This window comes from Cupressus sempervirens, chromosome 7 (genome assembly GCF_028749045.1).
Source record: "Cupressus sempervirens isolate cs-2001-9-10 chromosome 7, ASM2874904v1, whole genome shotgun sequence".
Taxonomy (NCBI): domain Eukaryota; kingdom Viridiplantae; phylum Streptophyta; class Pinopsida; order Cupressales; family Cupressaceae; genus Cupressus; species Cupressus sempervirens.
This window is the reverse complement of record NC_143124.1, coordinates 203,846,082-203,865,532: the sequence shown is the minus strand read 5'-3', so window position 1 is coordinate 203,865,532 and position 19,451 is coordinate 203,846,082.

Here is a 19,451-nt window from a genome sequence, read left to right as displayed (position 1 = left end):
ATGAATTAGAATGAAACTATGGATAATATTGAATGCCTAATACATTGAGGGTCTTGCTCAAGAATGTACAAGTTTTGGATTATATGGTAACTTGAAGTACTCCTAAAATATTTTGGAGGTGTTGCCATCAAAGCCAAAGAGGTGTTGTCATTTATGTCAAATATATTAGTGAGGTAATTTTCTATCTAACCTAAATATGATATATATTTAATTGATGAAGAGGATTCAAGAAGTTGCTCATAACAAATATACATAGAGGAAAGGTTGATTTATGAAAAGTGAACTACAAATGGGCATTTCTTTAGTTGGACTTTGACAAGATAGATTGATTGTTAAAATCATATTGTAAGACAAGAAGATAGGAATGTTCAAGTCTTGAAAGTATGAGAAAAGATAGATCAAATGCATAAGATTGAATGAGAAATAGAGTTGAAGACTAAAGGTGTTTGACGTATATGCTGAGTAATGCTAGTGTCAACTAAGACACAATAAGTGGCTATAAAAGTTAGTGGTGATTGAGCATCTGTATCAACTAAGTCATAGAGTATGCGCTAAGAAAGAAACTTAGTAGTGACCAGGCAACTCAGTGATGATGAAGTGTTAGAATTTAGAGATGCCCAAGGAATAAAATTTTAACTATTTATGAGGAATCATAATTTCTAGCTGACTAAATTGATTTCTTGGGATATAGAAAGCATGTTAAAGATAAATATCAACAAGTTGGATCATTTAATTCCAAGAGAGGATTAGGTAAACAACTTAATGTTCAGATTCCAAGAGAAGTTTCTGGAAAATAAGAGGATGAACAAAAAGGTGATTAGAATCATTATTTGTGATGGATCTAATTGCAAACTTTGATATCTATGGTGGTGTTTAAGAGAAAAAGGATCAAAGCTACCTATTTAAGGAGGTACCATGCTAAAATTTTATTGTCTATGTAGGTAAGAAGCAAGGGAAAGCATTGAAAGAATTTTAGAGAGTTGGAACAATTACTTATGTTATTGACTAGTGAATGTAAGAAGGCAGAATCAAGTTGAGAAGAAGTGAAGGGTGATTGCTTGAAGGGTTGCCAAGAGAATCAAAGTTAAGATGGAAATGGAGGCTAAACAATGAATTAGCACATGAACTAAACATAGATCTAAATTTTCAATGTGAGTTGTACTTAATAGATCAAACCATGTTGCTATTTTATAACCATTGTAAACAATATTTGAAATTTTTTAATCAAGGTTCACCTAACAGTCATATAGACCTAATAGTTTATATAAATCCTTTAACTGGGTGACATTGTAATAGAATGTTCCAAAGTCTCCTAACAAGGCCACTCCTGATAGGGTGATTAAATCATTTAACAAGGTCACATTTAATAGTGTGTATTATAACCTAATAGGGATATTTATAATGGAATTTGAAAGAACATGATTAATGGGTACTTCATAGGTTCTATTAAGTGATCTCAATGAATCATTTTTTATTGAAAGTAAATGAGTCACCAAATTATATGTTAGGCCAACTTTTCAATTCCAATTAGTATAAGAACTTATTGTTTCCTCTAAGGTGGACCAAAATATGAATCATAATTTAGTGGTTATGTACAATGGCTTTTCAATGTCTATTATTTTGAAGATAAAGTTTTCATATCACAATTTTGTTCACAACCAAGAATATCATAATTTTTTAATGAAGTAGGAATGTTAGCTTCATAGATTCTTTGGTTTTCCTTCATTCTGGCATTTATTTCCATGTGATTGTAACACTATGTTAAAATTTGATCTAGATTTCTTTAGATTGGCATTCCAATTCTAGAAATATACAACGAAATGAACAAAATGTGTATTTCGATTTTGAATTATTGGTGAACCAAACAATCCAAACCAAATTCTAGAAACTTTAATACAAATTTCAAATTTTATAATTCCATATCCCAATTTCTAATTTATATTCCAACAACCAAACTGGTCCATATAGTTTATCACATTCTAATCATGCACCATGGTTTTTATTTTGGCTCTCCCAATTTATCATAGTTAAAGAACATGAGGTAGAGCATTAAGGCTAGAGGATGACAATCCTTTTAATATCTCTTTTATTTGTTATATCAACAAATAAATTGGCATCTGCAAAGGAAGAGTTGTTAGGGCATGAGTAGTCGACAATACTCGATGCAATTCTATTGAGTTATGAATAAATATATTATTAAATTTTTTAAATAGAGTAGCAAGGTTTTTTTAATTAATTTTTAAAAATATTTGATAGATTTTATAATGGTTTTTTCTATTTTTAAAATTGCATATTTATTTTGAAAGAGACGATCTAATTTCAAATTTAATTTATTTAACTTGGGTAATCACGATTTTACATGACAAGAAAGCAAGTTCTTAAGTTTATTAAATTCTATTTTTTTATCAATTATAAGGATTTATTTATTTAAGATGATTAAATTAAATTTTATAAAAGATAATATATGAAACTTTCAATTTTATAGTTTATTAAATAATTGTTCTATGTAGGATCTTTTGAATGCTATAAGAATAAATTTCTAGATATTATAGCTTTTGTTACATATTTTTAAAAATAAGATATTAGCTCTTGATTGGTTATTTTCAAGATGTGGAAGGTTTTCTTATAGGAGCTATGGAGGTTTTCGTTGGGCTTCTTATAAGAAGAATAATTTAACATATATTAGATTTCTTCTGAGTTCAAGTATTATCATGATTTTATTTAGATTCATAAAGACAAGGAATTTAAGGAAGATTTTCATAATGAGTTCATTATTTATCATTCTTTAGTCTGAACATTTGTGCTTGTTGATCAAATAGTGAAGTTGAAAATTTCTTAATGAGCTCAAATCTTGCTGGAACTAAAATAGATTAAACTAAGAGATTGAGTCTCCATAAACTTTATACCAAAAAGTCTAATCATTAGAATAGACCATTTCTATTCAATACTCCTCTTTGTATGTTTCATCCATACCTTGGTAGTGAGGTCTAACTTGTTATTAATTTCTATATATCTTAATTTTAATTTTACGTTACAAATATTAACTGATTAGATTATTAAAATTTATTATCTAATTAGAATTTTTTTTAAATCCTTTTTTTTTGTTATTGCTATTGGGATTTCAGATTTAACTGTGTATTTTTTTAGTCAAACTCATTGACCTATATTTCATGAATAGTGATTTACACAAACTGGTCTCTCATACAATGAATAGAACACTTAGCACTCCTTGAAACACTTAAAAATATTTTATTTTGTACTTATTGATATTAAACTATAGACCAACCCCAATCTATATAAAAAATCACATTTAAGAAAATGACTTTATTTAAAAACTTTAAAATTTCTTATAGTTACCCTTGTTATCACTAAAAATTAATGAAATCTAGTGATTATTTACAACCGATGAAACTAATTATTCAACATGCAACACCTCTTAAAAGGGTGTGGGCTCACCCATTGAAGACCACTACATTTACCATATTTGTAAAGAATTGAACATTCTATTTACATGAATCTTTCTCACAACATTACCTACCTTGAATTATCATGTAACTCACACTAATTTGGTGACAAGAAACGTATCTTCTACTCAAATTCCAATCAGACCATTTTTAATTTTATCAAATGGTTTGTTATATTCCTAAGATTTGAAAACATCTATGGTTGAGTCAATTTACTTAATGGTTGTTTCATGATTTCTTTTTTGTGCCCGTGCACTAATCAAGTAAGATAACAGCTAGTAACACTTCATGTTGCCTATATGTGAACATAATTTATGGAATCACTTTTGGTTTTATCACTCAACTAGTCTAGAACTGACTCCAAGTCTATAATATCAATTTTTAACTCCTTACTCAAGGGAAGTGCCTCCAAATCATGTTCAAGTTCATCCTCTACTAAGATATTACGTTCACCAACTTGAACTTCTTCAATATGATCTCCAACTTGTGATGAATCTCTTTTTTCAATAAGCACTAGAGATCTAATTTTTGAATCTTGTAGGTTGCCAACATTTCCATTACCAAAATATGTAGATATGGTTCTTTGTTTTGCTAATGGTGGCCTCTCTTGGCTTTCAGGGATCCTACTTGAAACCCTATTACCCCTCTTGTTTGAAATTGCAAATCGATAAAGGCTACAAAAAATAAATCAACTTAGTTGTTGAACAAAAAAAACTCAAAGAGTGATGAGTCAAAGACTGTGATAGTAAACTACTTAGAATAAATATAATAACAATAATATGATTCATTCTCACAAAAAGGGTACTACCACTAAGGTACTAAAGTATATGGTACTACCCAATAAAATTCACAAACCTATCTTACCATGTGAGATGTCCAATCACTAGTGGACACTGGATAGTTAAAAATAACTAGTACCTATACCAAATAAAAAATAATTTAAAAATTAGTTACCTTATACAAAAACCATGGTGCACGAGTCAATGGGAAATGCACTCAACACTCTAAAACTTTGCCAGCAATAAGAAGTGCCAGTCTCTAGAGTAGAAAAGAGAGAATTGTGTAGAATAATAATATCTTCTAGTCCAATGTAGGTTGGAAAATTATGCAAGATTAACAGGTGAGAATGTTAAATGTAGGTGAAATTCTCCTTACTATGCAAGCCCACAATAGAAAATAGTTGGCTAAATGGGGTTGGTGTTTGACACACATCGGGAAAATTGTAGGCAACATCCAACCCAAGGGAAAATTAATTGGTTGTAGTATTAGCAAAAGAATGTTGTCCAACAAGAAACAACATGCAAAGGATGATAAATTTTTTAAAATACATGTATCCAAAATGTATATTACATTGGTGATTGGACCGATATTTTTGAGCAATCATGTGATAACTAGTGGGTGACTACCATGTGAGTTGGACCCAAATTGTATAAATATCTGGTGACGTGGTTGACCAGCATTACATGCGTGAGTTTTGAAATGATGATCAACCCATGAGATAGGATCACCAAATGGAGAAGATTCACCACTAAATTAATCTCCTCAAAAGGTTGTGCATTGATAAAGGGCAAGTGAACTATGAGAAAGGCAATTTTAAGCTAAGAGGACTTATGTTTCAGGTTGATTGTCAAATGTTTTTAGATCAGAGTGTTTTGCAAAAAGTATAGGACCTTAGTTTTCATTAAAGAACAACATGGTTTGCAAATAGTAAGAGTAATTCACATGTCTCAAATAGTTGGACAAGGGACAACGAAACCTTTCTAATACGCAATTATAATATCAAAGAAAATTCCTACCAATGCTAATGAGATTTTTGATTTGCAAGAATATTTACATAGTTCTAGCACATCCGAGAACACATGCCAAGACAAATCTACCTAATAGTCATGGTTCATTACTCAACAACTTGGCCCACACTAAGTTACTCTATGCCTCACATAAAGTGGTTTCCCATAAGAGATATTGGCTTTTTCATAGAAATGCCATTAGCATAGCCAAGGGCACACAAATGTTGAGTGTAAAATATTGGGGTGATCTAGGTAATCCACTAGGATTGATCCTTGCACCAATATGCTAAGTGGAAAAATAAGGTATTACTAACCTATGGTGTTTAGATTGGACTTCCATTTGTAGTACTCCTCTTGTACCCAATTATGAGACACCTTGCCTTATAGTAAGTAATAGACCTCGTGGCCACAAGAGCACCTTAAATGTTCTTTCCTAGTATTTTCCTCATAGTCCCAATCCCACATGTACTCATACTAAGCGAATACAAGTACAACATCTACAAAGGTTTTGTGTCCTTGATAGTCTTGAGTTTATAATGGGTCAGAATAGATGGGATCACTTTTCTGCACTTGGATTGTTCCTCTTGAGTTTTCAAGAGTAGGCCCTCTAAAGGACTCTAGACTAAAACATATTGGATCCACTCTTCGGGGACGATTCATCATGAGATTCAAGAGAATTTTCTCCTATCCCAATTGTTTCCCCCAAACACATCAAATAAGTTCTACTAACCCTCTTTCTTTTGAAATCTAAAGGTGGTTCAAGATTTATGATTCACCACAAGGGTGAAGAGCATACTTTCCTACCATTGACAAACCACAATCAAGTCTTATGTGCCTATGAAAGAAAAAAAATTAGTTTGATTGACGTACACAAAATGATAGAAATAAAAGCATGTGTTTGGTTTTTTTTAATTTGTAGGCAGTCTTGCAAACAATTGTTAGTAGCCTTTTGCATGTGAAGCTTTAACATACATTCTTTTAAGGAAAATTTTCAAGTGTTTAGGGAAAAACCTACATGCACAAAGGTTGACCTAAAAAGCAAGGTGAAAACCTAAAATAAAACCTCTATCAGATAGTAATAGACCTTAAAATACCCAAAGAATAGAATGCCAAAGACCAAAAATTGATTAAAAAACCCAAACAACTTAACAAGTTTGAGGTTGGGCAATATTTTCCTGCTGATAGAATATCATACAATAATTTTCAATATAGTGGTATGATATTTCTATTTTGTGTGATACTTTTCCCAATAGCCGACTGATAAAACTTTGGATACTAGTACGATAGAGTTCTATATGGGTGTGTGATATTTTTATTGGAAAAGTATCACATAGCAGTACTGAGAACTATTATATGATACTAAGAAAGTATTGCTCGATAACCATGTCTACAAAAGAAAAAAAGCGAAAAAAATGCAAGAAAAATGTGTTGATTAAGAGGAAACCTAATAACATTCTACCCCATAGTGGGCACCAAAAATGTACACTAAGAAAGTTCACTCCACTAAACCCTTCTATTCAAGATATTTCATGAATTGGAATGTTTGAATGTTGACTTAGAGCTTCCTATCCATGTAGTACAAAGATGTGTGTTTGTGCATATGAGAAACTCTTAGCTAACTCTTAGAGACACATTCCTTGCTAGTAAACTATGCAATGGGAGGTTCCTTAGACAAGAATAAATGTAAGTTTCCAAAATGATTCTTGAAGTATGCAATAGAAATATGATTTATGGTAAAATGAGATATACAATGCAACTAGATTAAGCAAATGAGAGTGTCACAAAATTCATTCTAATTAAACTAGGTGATTTAAGCTATTGTAAAATGAACTAAACTACATGCAAATAAATCTAAGATAATATGAAAGTGATAAATAGAGAAGTAGACAAGAAGTGATAAGTTCTCCAACGGCTCTAAGAAGATCTATTGAGAACCCTGCAACATAATAATTATCAACATTTATCCTTTGAGAAGGAGAGGGCTCTCTCTTTTAAAGGTAGATAGATAGTTGAGATCAAGATCAAGGAAGCGGACAATTGAGGGTGGGGGTTGACTTTTGGTATGTTCCATGTGTAAGAGAAAATCAACCAAAGAAAATGAGTTGACTTGTCATGTGAGACAAAAGCCTTATCTTCTAATTTGTAAATAGCTAAAGGACTTTATGTGTGCATATTGAGTGGGTTAGAAGAATGGGGTCTTTTATTTAACTAAAAGGGGATTTTTTATCAAATATGGACTTAAGATAATATAGTCAAACTATAGGTTAAAATTGAATTAATTGATTTTTGGCAACTTGGCCTAGAGAAGTGATAATTAATTTAGCCAAAATGCTGAGAAGGGGGTTAATAGTATAGATGGCCATTTCTAGGTGATTATAATAACCACTCAATCATATCTCCATTAACAAAAATATACTCCTCCATAAGAATTCCATCATCATTCATGTTAACACCTTCTTCATCTACACCTTAGCATGGGTCAACTATAAATATATGAGGCTTACATGTTTGACTCCCTTAGAAAAATTTTAACAATGATGACAATATTTACGAGATCCCTCTCACTTACTTTAGTTCAACTTTTAGATGAGAATGTTAGAAAGTAAATCTGGCCAAGATAACTATGAAAGCTTGGGTGAATCAATTATCCAATTAAAATAAATCTTTTTAATCTTATTAATTCTGAAATATGTAATCAACAAGTGTAATAACCCAAAGAATATAACCATACACAATAACACCATATTTGGTAACTAGGGAAACCCTTGATCAGATGGAAAACCCCACTGGGAATGGTACCCACAAAATGATGTACTAATATATAAGTTCCTTGTAAGAGGATTGACCCTATTAGGAGCCAACAAAATACATTTAGTACATATTAGTCCCCATTAGGACACTTTGAATCCCAATGAGGAGATTTTTACCCTATTAGTAGTTATACAAACCCTATTCTGGGAGTTGTGGAAGGCAAAAGGACCCACTATCTAAATAGCTTTAGGGGAAAGACCACTAAACTCACCATCCAACTAGCCTCTATACTATTCTTTAAAATTGTTCACTATAATCTCTTTACCAATAGAAATCTCTTTTCTAGCTCATTGTGCCTTATCCAACCAAACACTTGTCTAATCTCAAGAATCGGTATTTAGTTCTTACTGAGAAGTATCTACCAAGCTTTTGAATATTAGTGCAAACCAAGCTTCATAGTTTTTATTGAGTTCCTAGCATAAATGATGTGAACCAAGTGTTGACCAAGTTAGGAAGCATCAACCAAGTAATTCAGTTTATATGTCAACTTTTGCAGTATTCATTGAATTACTAGTGTTGACCTAGTTTAGACTACTTGAAAGTGATTAGTATGAACTGAGCTTCTACATCTACTAAGAGCATCATGATGTCAAGTGTTGACAATGCTTTCTAAGTATCAAACCTCATCAAGTTTGTCTTCAGAACCTGAGTACTGGTAGTTGAGCCAACTTTGTGTATTTTTGTGAAACTTGTATTGTAGCTAACTTTAATCAATTATAATTTGGATTGGTATATATGTAATGTACTATAACACATCCAAAAGAATATGTATAAAAATGTGTAAGATAAAATAAGAGAAAAAGTGCAAATTAAGAAGGCTACAAGCAATATAAGGAGTAGCAAAGATTTATCTATCACAACAAGGTGATCATTACACTCCAAAAGAATGTCAACCAACAAATTAGAGTTATAGATTAGAGATCAGCCACTGATTCATCCTAACAGGTGGAATAGTTAAATCCTTTCACAAGGTAGAATTAATAGTATTTTACAAATCTCTTTATTGAGTGCACACTTCAATGTATATTTTTTAAATCCTTTAGAAAGGTGGGCCTAGTAGTCCTTATTGCCCCTAGCAGGGAAGATCATTAGAAGTGATCAATTATAAGCCTTAACTAACCAACTTTATATTGTAGTACTAAAGCTTGTGGGTATCATCCCCACCCCAATTTTACTTTCTATTTGGAAGGATTATGGCTCAACACATCTTGTGTCAAAGTGTTATGAATGTTTTAATGCTTTTAGTTATTCATGCATGTAATTAGATTAGAATATATATAATGGACTAATTGGCAGAATAAGATTATGTTTTATTGGTTCCTAACTCAACCCTTCCCTCTTAGTAACCTAGCCTATCCTATATTTCCAACAATTGGTATTAGAGATTCATGCTTCTCAAAGAAATTTAACAGCTTGAGCCAAGATTAGAAGAAATGGTAGTATTTAGGCTAGATAAGGCTATTGACAACAAAAGGCTAGATTTCGAATTGGCTATTGGGCAACTTAAGAAAGCAAAAGAGAAAATTTCTCAATTGTTGAAAAGAATAAAAGATCTTGTAGTACATATAAATGAGAAACTCTACACTAAAGAAAGAATTGAACATATCTATCCAAAATGAAATTTAGTTGAACTAAATGAGGTGATTAGAGACCTATTAGAAAAGAATTGTAATCTTCAAGAAGAAATTAGAAAAGTGAAAAGAAAATAAGAAATTGAGTCAGTAAGATTGTGTTAAGTCATGTGGAAGAAAAAGACAAAGCCAAAGAAGAGATAGAAGGAAAGAACAATGAAATTTAGCATCTATCCCTTCAACATGTAGACTTCATTGATCAGCTTACTAATGTAAATGAAGAAATCATGAATCTTAGATCAGAAAATGAAAGATTGCAAAATGATCTAAATACTAAGAAGAAAACCAATGAGAGTATCATGAAATCTCAAATAGACACGAATCAGTTGAATGAGAAAAGTCAACATAGAAAAAAGGGAAAGTGGGAATAGGATACATAGAAGGAGGTGAATCATCCAAGCAAGGAGCTCAAAAGAATAAAATTCCTACTTGTAATCATTGTGATAAGTTAGGTCATACATTAAACAATTGTTGGAGGAACTATAAAGAGAAATTCAATGGAAAATGTTACAATTTCAATAAGCATTGTCATAGAGCTAATGAATGTAAAGAGAAACCTAAACTTGAAGGAAAATGTCACAAATGCAAGAAGCATGGGCACAAATCTTCTAAATGAAAAAAAAAAAGATATTGAACTGAATAGAATAGATTGTGAAAGCTATATTTGGTTGGGACTACAACACATGGTGTAGATGTCACTACTATGGATAATTTGGGGCATATGAGGACAAGGGACACTACTAGAAAATGTTTTATTTATATAGAACTTGGACATATTGCCAAGAATTGTATGAACATTGGAAGGATAGAAGATGAAAGGAAAGTGAAAGCTAAAAACATCAGAAAGAAGATGATGTAGCAATGGATTCTAAAATCCTTTCAGAATGCAAGTATGAGCCATGAAGCACATGTCACTCAAGAATTGGTTGACTCAAGCATTTCTACTTGAACTCCTATAGGGATGACTAGAAATAGGACTTTGAAGAAGACATCCTACATTAGACAGCCTACTAAAATAAAAGATCCATATTAGCATTCAAGATGCAAAGGGATCACTGAGTATCTAAAGATAATATAGACCTTACCGAGCTAGGTCAGGTTGCAAGACTATACCAATAAAAGTTGGGATACAATAAAACATTATGTGGACATTGAGTTATGAATGACTCTATTAAGTACTAAGGTTAAACTAAGTGGAAGATAGTCTATCACCAAACAAGAAATCGTACCATGCATTGATGGTGATTGGAAAGTGAAAATTTGTTAAAAGAAAGGGAATCAGATTCATTTACAACCACGAATTTTTTGAAGGGCTATTTACAAAGAGTGACTTATGTGCTTCTAAGAAATGTGTGCATTTTTTATTAAGAGATTTTTATGTTTTCATAAACCCTACAGAGCATGGCATCCTCCAACAACAAAAGCAAGAAAGGATCCAAGATGTTGGTTCAAGGAGTCGATTGGAAGGCACTAGACTTCAAATTGAGTCTGGAAATTACAGAAGCATTTAATCCAATTAGAGCTCAATAGTAGATTCTACCAAAGTTATCACTTGTTAGCGATATTCGTTCACATTTTCACTATTTGATTCAAGATATCAAAACCCTAGAGATGGATGAAACTCTGGAAAAGTTATGTGTGAATGGTGTGTTAAAACCCGAGCATCAACATTTGGACCAAGTGATGTAGTACAAGGAAAAAGAATCCCCAAAGGAGATTTCCTAGCCCCAAGAAAATAACTACACAGTAGAAGCACAATAACAATGCAAGATCTAATACCAAATTATAATAATTTATTCATAAAATAACTATTACATGCAATGTGTTAGGCTGTAAGGCCTTCCCAGTTATTCCCAAATACAAAGAAAGTAATAGTTCTGCAAGATCCTTCATGCTCCAACCCAAACACTTGCTATTCCAAATTCACACTCTTGTATAAACCTCCAAGGAAGATCTCAATTTTTGTTCACAAGCTCACCAAGCAATCTCCTTCTTTTTCAAGATGCAACTACTAGAATTTCTCAAACTTGATGCAAGATCTAAGTGTAAACTACCTTACATTTGGCACTCTATCTACAAACCTAGGAAAACTCTCCTTTCAACTACTCTCCACACTCAGTGCTCCTCCAAATGAATGAATCATACCTCCATCAATGAATGAATCAATAGAAGATTCCACCACAACCCTTAATTATACCAATATAAGCCACAAGCTAGCCCAAAATGCCAAAAAAATAACATTAAATAATTGAAGACCCACAACTTGGCCTCCAACAGAAATTAAATGTCAAAAAATTGATACCCAAAAAAAATCATGACATCTCATAGAATAAATTGAATTAGAACATGTTCTTTGAACCAAGGGTATTAATTTAGGTCCTCTACAACATCTTAAGCTCAATAAGGCTTATTCATTAAGGATATCTTCAGATTTATCTCAGAATTTGTGCATACAAACACATTGTGTAAACTGCTAGAAATTGATTCTCCAATAGAATAGAAATATCTTCCAAATGATAATGAAATAGGACTAGAAACCTTAACCAAGGATATTACTCTAGGCTCTCTTCAATCCCTAAACATAAAAACCACTAACTTCTTGTAGAAAATTAGTTACATGGCTCACAATAGGCACCTAGAAACCAAAAAACATAGTTCCAGTAGTAAGGAAAAATGACTCGAACTTCAACTCAATCCATATAATCTCTATACAATCATGAGAAAAGGTTCTCCAATTTTTCTTCAAAACATATCTAACCATGAAAATAATAACTCCACCAAAATCCAAGCTTGATGGTCATGCATCAAACTCCCCAAGTAAATAGAAGAGTGTGTCCCATACTTTGATGCCCAAAGAAAAATCTGCAACCTTCTTCATCTTCACCACATGCTTCCACTTCATCAAAGTCAATAGAAAAACCATGAAAATCAACCATCTATGCTTCATCAGTAAACCCTCATCCACATAAGAAATTAGTGAATTCACATCAGTAACAACAAACTCCATATTAGTAGCAATATTTAGATCTCCATCAACACATGCCAAACTCACAACACCAGCAATCTCATTAATCACAATAAGATTCTGTACAACATACAACTCACCACAAATAGGAATCAAATCATCCATGACCAAGTGCTCTACAATCTCTATGTTAGACTCAATCAACTAATCATTAAAATCAACCTCTATCCCAACATCAAAAGGGATAGGAATATCTTTAGTAACAATGTCTAGCTACTCTACAAGTTTTGTATCAGACTCAACAATCTAATCAACAAAACCAAACTCTTCCACCTCAACCTTGCCATGCCATCTTCTCTCATAAACAAGTCTTGCAACCATCTTGACAACTCTCTTCCAGATCGGTAGACTCCAACTCCACAAACATCTATGGAATGCCTTCCTCATCCTATCATTCTCTTGATTAACTAAACTAGTTTCAAATTGAGAAACCTCCTCCTTAGTTCAATCAACCAAACTAGCTTCAAACTAAGTATTGATCTTAGAAAAATTCCTCTCCACCACATCATGGAGATTTACAATCATCTCAAGATCCAATCCTCTTGGAGCCATCTTCCAAGATCTTTGTTAACTCTTTGCAAGAAATCATTCCCACGCTCCTTGTCACAACCTCAAATTGTTTGCAAGTTAGATCACAACTTGACACCTTCCATGAACAATCAAGAACCACATCACAAGTCTAGGACCACAAATTTTCAATCTAAAAAATCTCTATGATCATGCCTCAACAAGATTAGTCTTCCATCTTTGCATCCATCAATCCATCTGCAAGCCCTCTGCAATTGCAAGCCAAAAGCATGATCTACCTCCTCGCAATCAAGAGATCTAGGACTCTAGAAAGAAAATCCACCATAAGATCAAGATCAACTTAGATATATTTCTCTAACCCAAGTCCTAGTGTAAACTACCACAACTTCAACAATCTGTTTATGCACTCAAGAACAACCTCCACTTTGATAAACTTCACCCAACTACTGTTCTCGTACAAACTATCTCATACTTTGGCTATCATCTTGTACACTCAGGAACAACTGAGATCTGATAAGCTTCACCCAACCAAGGTCCTATACAAACTATCTCACACTTTGGTGATCTGCTTATACACTCAGGAACAACTGAGCTTTGATACCACTTGACATAATATAAGGGAGTAGAAACCCCAAAAGAGATGTCCTAGCCCCCAGCAAATAACCACATAGTGGAAACACAATAACAATGCAAGATGTGATACCAAATTATAATAATTTATTCATAAAATAATTGTTACATGCAATGTGTTGGGCTGTAAGGATTTCTCTATTATGACCAAATATAAAGCAGGTAAGTTCTACAAGATCCCTCAAGATCCACCTGAAAAACTAGCTAGTCAAAATCCACACTCTTGTAGAAACCTCCAAGGAAGATCTCAACTTGTGCTCACAAGCTCACCAAGCAATTTCCTTGTTTTCCAAGCCATAGCTACTAGCCATTCTCAAACTTTATCCAAGATCCAAGTGTAAACTACCTAACATTCAATGCTCTATGCACACATTCACAATTTCATCACAATCCTATTATAAACTGCCTCACATTCAGCTCTCTATCCACAAACTTGAGAAAACTTGCCTTTTAGCTACACTCCACACTTACTCCTCCTCCTCTAAATGAATCATAACTCCATCATTGAATGAATCAATAAAAGACTCCACCACAATCATTACTTATACCAATCTAAGCCATAAGTGAGCCCAGAATGTCAAAAACTAACATTAAATTCTTTAAGAGCCACAAGTTGGCCTCCAACAGAAATTAAATGTCCAAAAATTGATACCCAAGAAAAATTGTGATACCTCATAGACCTGATTGAATTAAAAATTTTTCTTTGAATTGAAGGTTTTAATTTAATTCTTCTATAGGCCCTTAAGATTTCTAATTCTAATTCATTAAGGATATCTTCAAATTCATGTTGGAAGTCATGCAAAGAAACCTATAGTACAAACTACTAGAAATTGATACTCCAAGAGAATTTCCAAATATCTTAACTTATAATGAATTAGAACTAGAGACCTTAACCAAAGATAGTACTCTAGGCCCTCTTTGATCCTTATACTTCACAGCCTCTAACTCATTGCAAAACATTAGTTAAATGGCTCGCAACAGGAACCCAAAAACTAGAAAACACAATTCTAGCAACAACAAAAAATGGTTCAAACTTCAACTCAATCCATCCAATCTCTATACAATCATGAGGAAATATTCTCTAATGTATTTCCAACACATCCCTAACCATGAAAAGCATAAATCCACAAAAATCCAAGCTTGATGCTCATTCATCATGAAGGGTTCAACACACATTTCGCATATGCCCTACGACTTTTAGATAAAATGGATAAGGTTCATCCTTAGCCATGTACACAATGAGAAGCTATAGTTGGAGAAATCTATTCAAATTACAAAGAAATTTATTCATCAAATCATAGGGCTCCCAATGTTGAACAAGGAAAAGTCTACCAAAACCCTAAGTAGGGTAGAACTAGAAAGCAAAACTCTTGTCGAGTGGGATGGAAGAGGCATGATGATCAACAATGTAGCTGACATGGAGCTGAAATTTTAAATTCATGTAATAGCTCATAAATTTTATAGTTTCAGTCCTCTCAACAATGTATCATGTGAGGTAGTTGATCTAGCTCTAGAGATGGTGAAGAACAACATGTCCTTCGACCTTGTTAAGCTAATGCTAAATCAATTCAACAAGAACATGGAGAGCATGAGGACTTCGAAGAATAACCAATGTAAGTTTGGTTCACTCTTGATTTTCTTATATATCTTTAGGAAAAAAAATTTCCCTTCAAAAGGTTCAATCATATGGAGAAAAGATGTACTAGTACTTATTAGATTAATGAATATATAGCAGAATTGAGTGAGAACTTTGTGAGTATCTTGGAAAATTACTTTGATTCATTCAAGGAAAAGATGAATAACAGATTCAGAATTCCTAAGAAACTTGTAGAAGATTACAAGGATGATGTTTGTTTCATGGTAAACTTGGACAAAGCATACACTTAACTAGTCAAACCTAGATAGGTGTGGGTTAAGACTCTATCCTATGAGCTTAACATTGATGACACTAAGGATATCATTGAAGCAATATTGAATGAACCTACGGATCCCAAGGCCACCTATTTTGGTACTTTGTATGAAGCCAAGGCAAGAATAAAGTTTGAAATTAAGCTTCTTGGAGTAGTCAACAAAGGATAGAATAGCATAGCAAAACTAAGGAAAGCAAGTTCTACTCTATTGGAAATATAGATGGCTTAGCTGAGAGGGGGGGTGAATCAATTACCACAAAAACAAGTCTACAAATCTCTTAGATGTCTAATAAAACTAGTTACTATTGTCACTCAGGAAATGCAATGTATGTTATCTTTAACTAATCTTAAACATTCATAGTGATTAACATGTAAGCATGAAAGAAATAACATGAACACATGAGACACCAGAATTAACGTGGAAACCCAATATGGGAAAAACCACCAAGTAACTAGCTACTAATTTTCACTCTTTTGAAGTGAGCTCTATTAGGAGCCAACCTGGTTAAAGGTTACAAAACACACTATTAGGTGTGACCTTGTTAGAGGATTTAATCACCCTATAAGGAGTGGCCTTACAAGAGGTCTTTAGAACAATTCAATTGAACTATCACCTTGTTAGAGGATTTAAAAATGGTTGTTAAACCAACTCTATTAAAAGATTTTGGAATCACTGCTACAATAGTAAGAAAGTAAAAATGAAATGACCTAAATGAGATATAATTGAATTGTTGATACAGATCTCTATTTTGCTTCACACTAGAACCTTTCTGATTGAATACAACTTTGCTGCTCCTCAAGGATATCTGACCATCCTTCAAATTTGCTCACACTTTCCTTTTCAAACAATCAATACACTTGCACACTTGCTCATGCTTTAGAATTCTTAGCTTGACCTTTCATATATACCATTCAAATTATAAAAGTCAGCTCATTTAAAACTTATAATTACCAATAATCATTACCTCAATCAGCTAGAAACAATACTTGAATTGATTAATCTTTATAATCCAAAATCAATAAAATCTTTCATTGGTTGACCCTACTCGGTAAATACTATTCCTAAAATGATTTCGAATGTTAAACAAAAAAAACATAGTTAACACTTCGTAACTGCAAAAATCCTTTGGAGATCGATTGAGCTCGATAAACACTAACTTCCCTTCATTAATCATGTGAGCTTGGTTAACACTACTTTCTATCACATTTTCCTTTGATGCCCAAGTGAGCTTGGTAGAGAGTATCTATAAAGAGTAATGTCCAGGAATGCTTGGTATACACAGAAAATCACTTTGCTGACCAACTGAGCTCAGTGGACACTAACTGCCAACTGATATGACATTTGTGTAACATCAAAGACAACATGCAATTAGACAATTGTATCCAACAATACCCCTCTTTGGAATTGATGGAAATACAATATGTCATAGCACAATGAGATTTGAAAACAAGTCTTTTTCTGACAGAAAATTTCTTCAGATTTTAAGCCACAAACTTCTCTAATGCAATAATCTCCCTCTGTGAAGGAATTACCTAGCTTCTTCTCCAAATAGTAAACTCCCCCTCAAAAAAATTTCAAAAAGATATGATAGTAAACTCGCGCTCTTTGAAAACACATGCTAAAGAAAACACATACCAAATGAGTATCAATGTACCTTGAGTACTAATTCATATGCAATGTTCTCTTGATTATGCTGCATCAACTAATAGATTTTCAAATTGGTTCCTATTAATGCATCACTAAAACTTTATTTTAGTGAGCTCCAAATAGGGGAATGATCCCTAACTTACCTCTTGGATACAAGAATTCATCCTTAGGTAATGGCTTGGTTACTATGTGTGCAATCTATTCTTTTGTATGGACATATTTCAAACTGATTTCCTTATCCTACACCAATTCTCTGACAAAGTGTTATTTTATAGAAATGTGCTTGGTTTTGAAATGCATCACTAGATTCTTAGATATGTTAATTGCACTTGTATTATTACAAAACATAACAATTGGTTTTTTGATCTCAACCTTCATGCCTTCTAACAACTATTTAAACAAAATAATATTAGAACAATTCACTGATGCTACAGCATACTCTATTTCAGCTATAGATTGGGATGTGCACTTTTTCTTTTTACTTGTCCAAGATATGAACCTTTTTCCAAGAAAGAATGCTCCTCCACTTGTACTCTTTCTTTCATCCAAATTTCTAGCCCAATCAGCATCAATGAACACTTTTAAGTGTAGATTTCCTCCAAGTTTATACCACAATCCATAATCTTTAGTGCCTTTCAAGTATCTCAAGATTCTTTTGATTGTCGAGTATGTGTAGGATCATGGTGTGCCAAAAAGTGGCAATGTGAAAAAAAAAGAGTTTGAAGATGTCTAAAAGTGCTTCAAAATTTGCTCTGACTTTTTTTCAGCTATCCAAGTACCAAACCTAGCACGTAATTCTGAAGCCTTATTAGATATTCAATATGAGATTGGATATCTAATTTGATATCAGATATCCAATCTCATGTTTAGATATATGATCTAATATCGAATATCCAATGTCATATCGAATATCTAATACTGGCGACACAAACACATTGGAGGGAATAACAAATTTTAGAGAGAAAAATGAATTTGTGAGTTATATGACTAATTTGAGTTATGATTAATCTATATATATATATATATATATGAAATTAAATTAAATTAAATTATTATTATTATTTAATATAATAACGTAACTATTAATATATAACAATATATTACATATGTTATTATTATTATAATCTATAAATATAATATATATTATTATATTATATTATTATTATTTTTACTATATTTCTATTAAATATAATAACGTAATATATATATATATATATCTATATATATATATTATACATATATATATATGTTATTGATATATATTATTATTATTATTATTATTAATATATTATTTTATTTTTACTATATTATTTCTATTAGGATGGATTGTTTATATCGGTCGAAGGGGGTCATAGGATGACCTATGAGCCTTTTGAACACATTCCATGATGACATATGTCCTTAGGGGTCCTAGAACCCCTAGTGACATACTAGAATCGTTTACATGGGTCGAACGAGGTCATAGGTCATTCGACACATTCCATGACAACATATGTCCATAGGGGTCCTAGGACCCCTAGGGACATATTATAATTTTTTATATGGGTCGAATGGGATCACAAGATGATCTATGACCCCTTTCAACACATTCCATGATGAAATATGTCTCTAGGGGTCCTATGACCCCTAGGGACATAATATAATTTTTTATATAGGTCGAAGGGAGTCATAGGTCATCTTATGAGCCCTTTCGACACATTCCATGATGACAAATATCCATAGAGGTCTTAAGAACCCTAGGGACATATTAGAATAGTTTATATGGGTCAAAGGAGGTAATAGGATGGCCTATGACCCATTTTGACACATTCCATGATGACATATGTCGCTAGGGGTCCTAGGACCCCTAGGGACATATTATAATCATTTATATGGATCAAAAGGAGTCACAGGATGACCTATGACCCTTTTCAACACATTCCATGACAACATGTGTCCCTAGGGCTCCTAGGACCCCTAGGGACATATTAGAATTGTTAATTTTAGTCGAATGGGATCATAGGATGACATATGACCC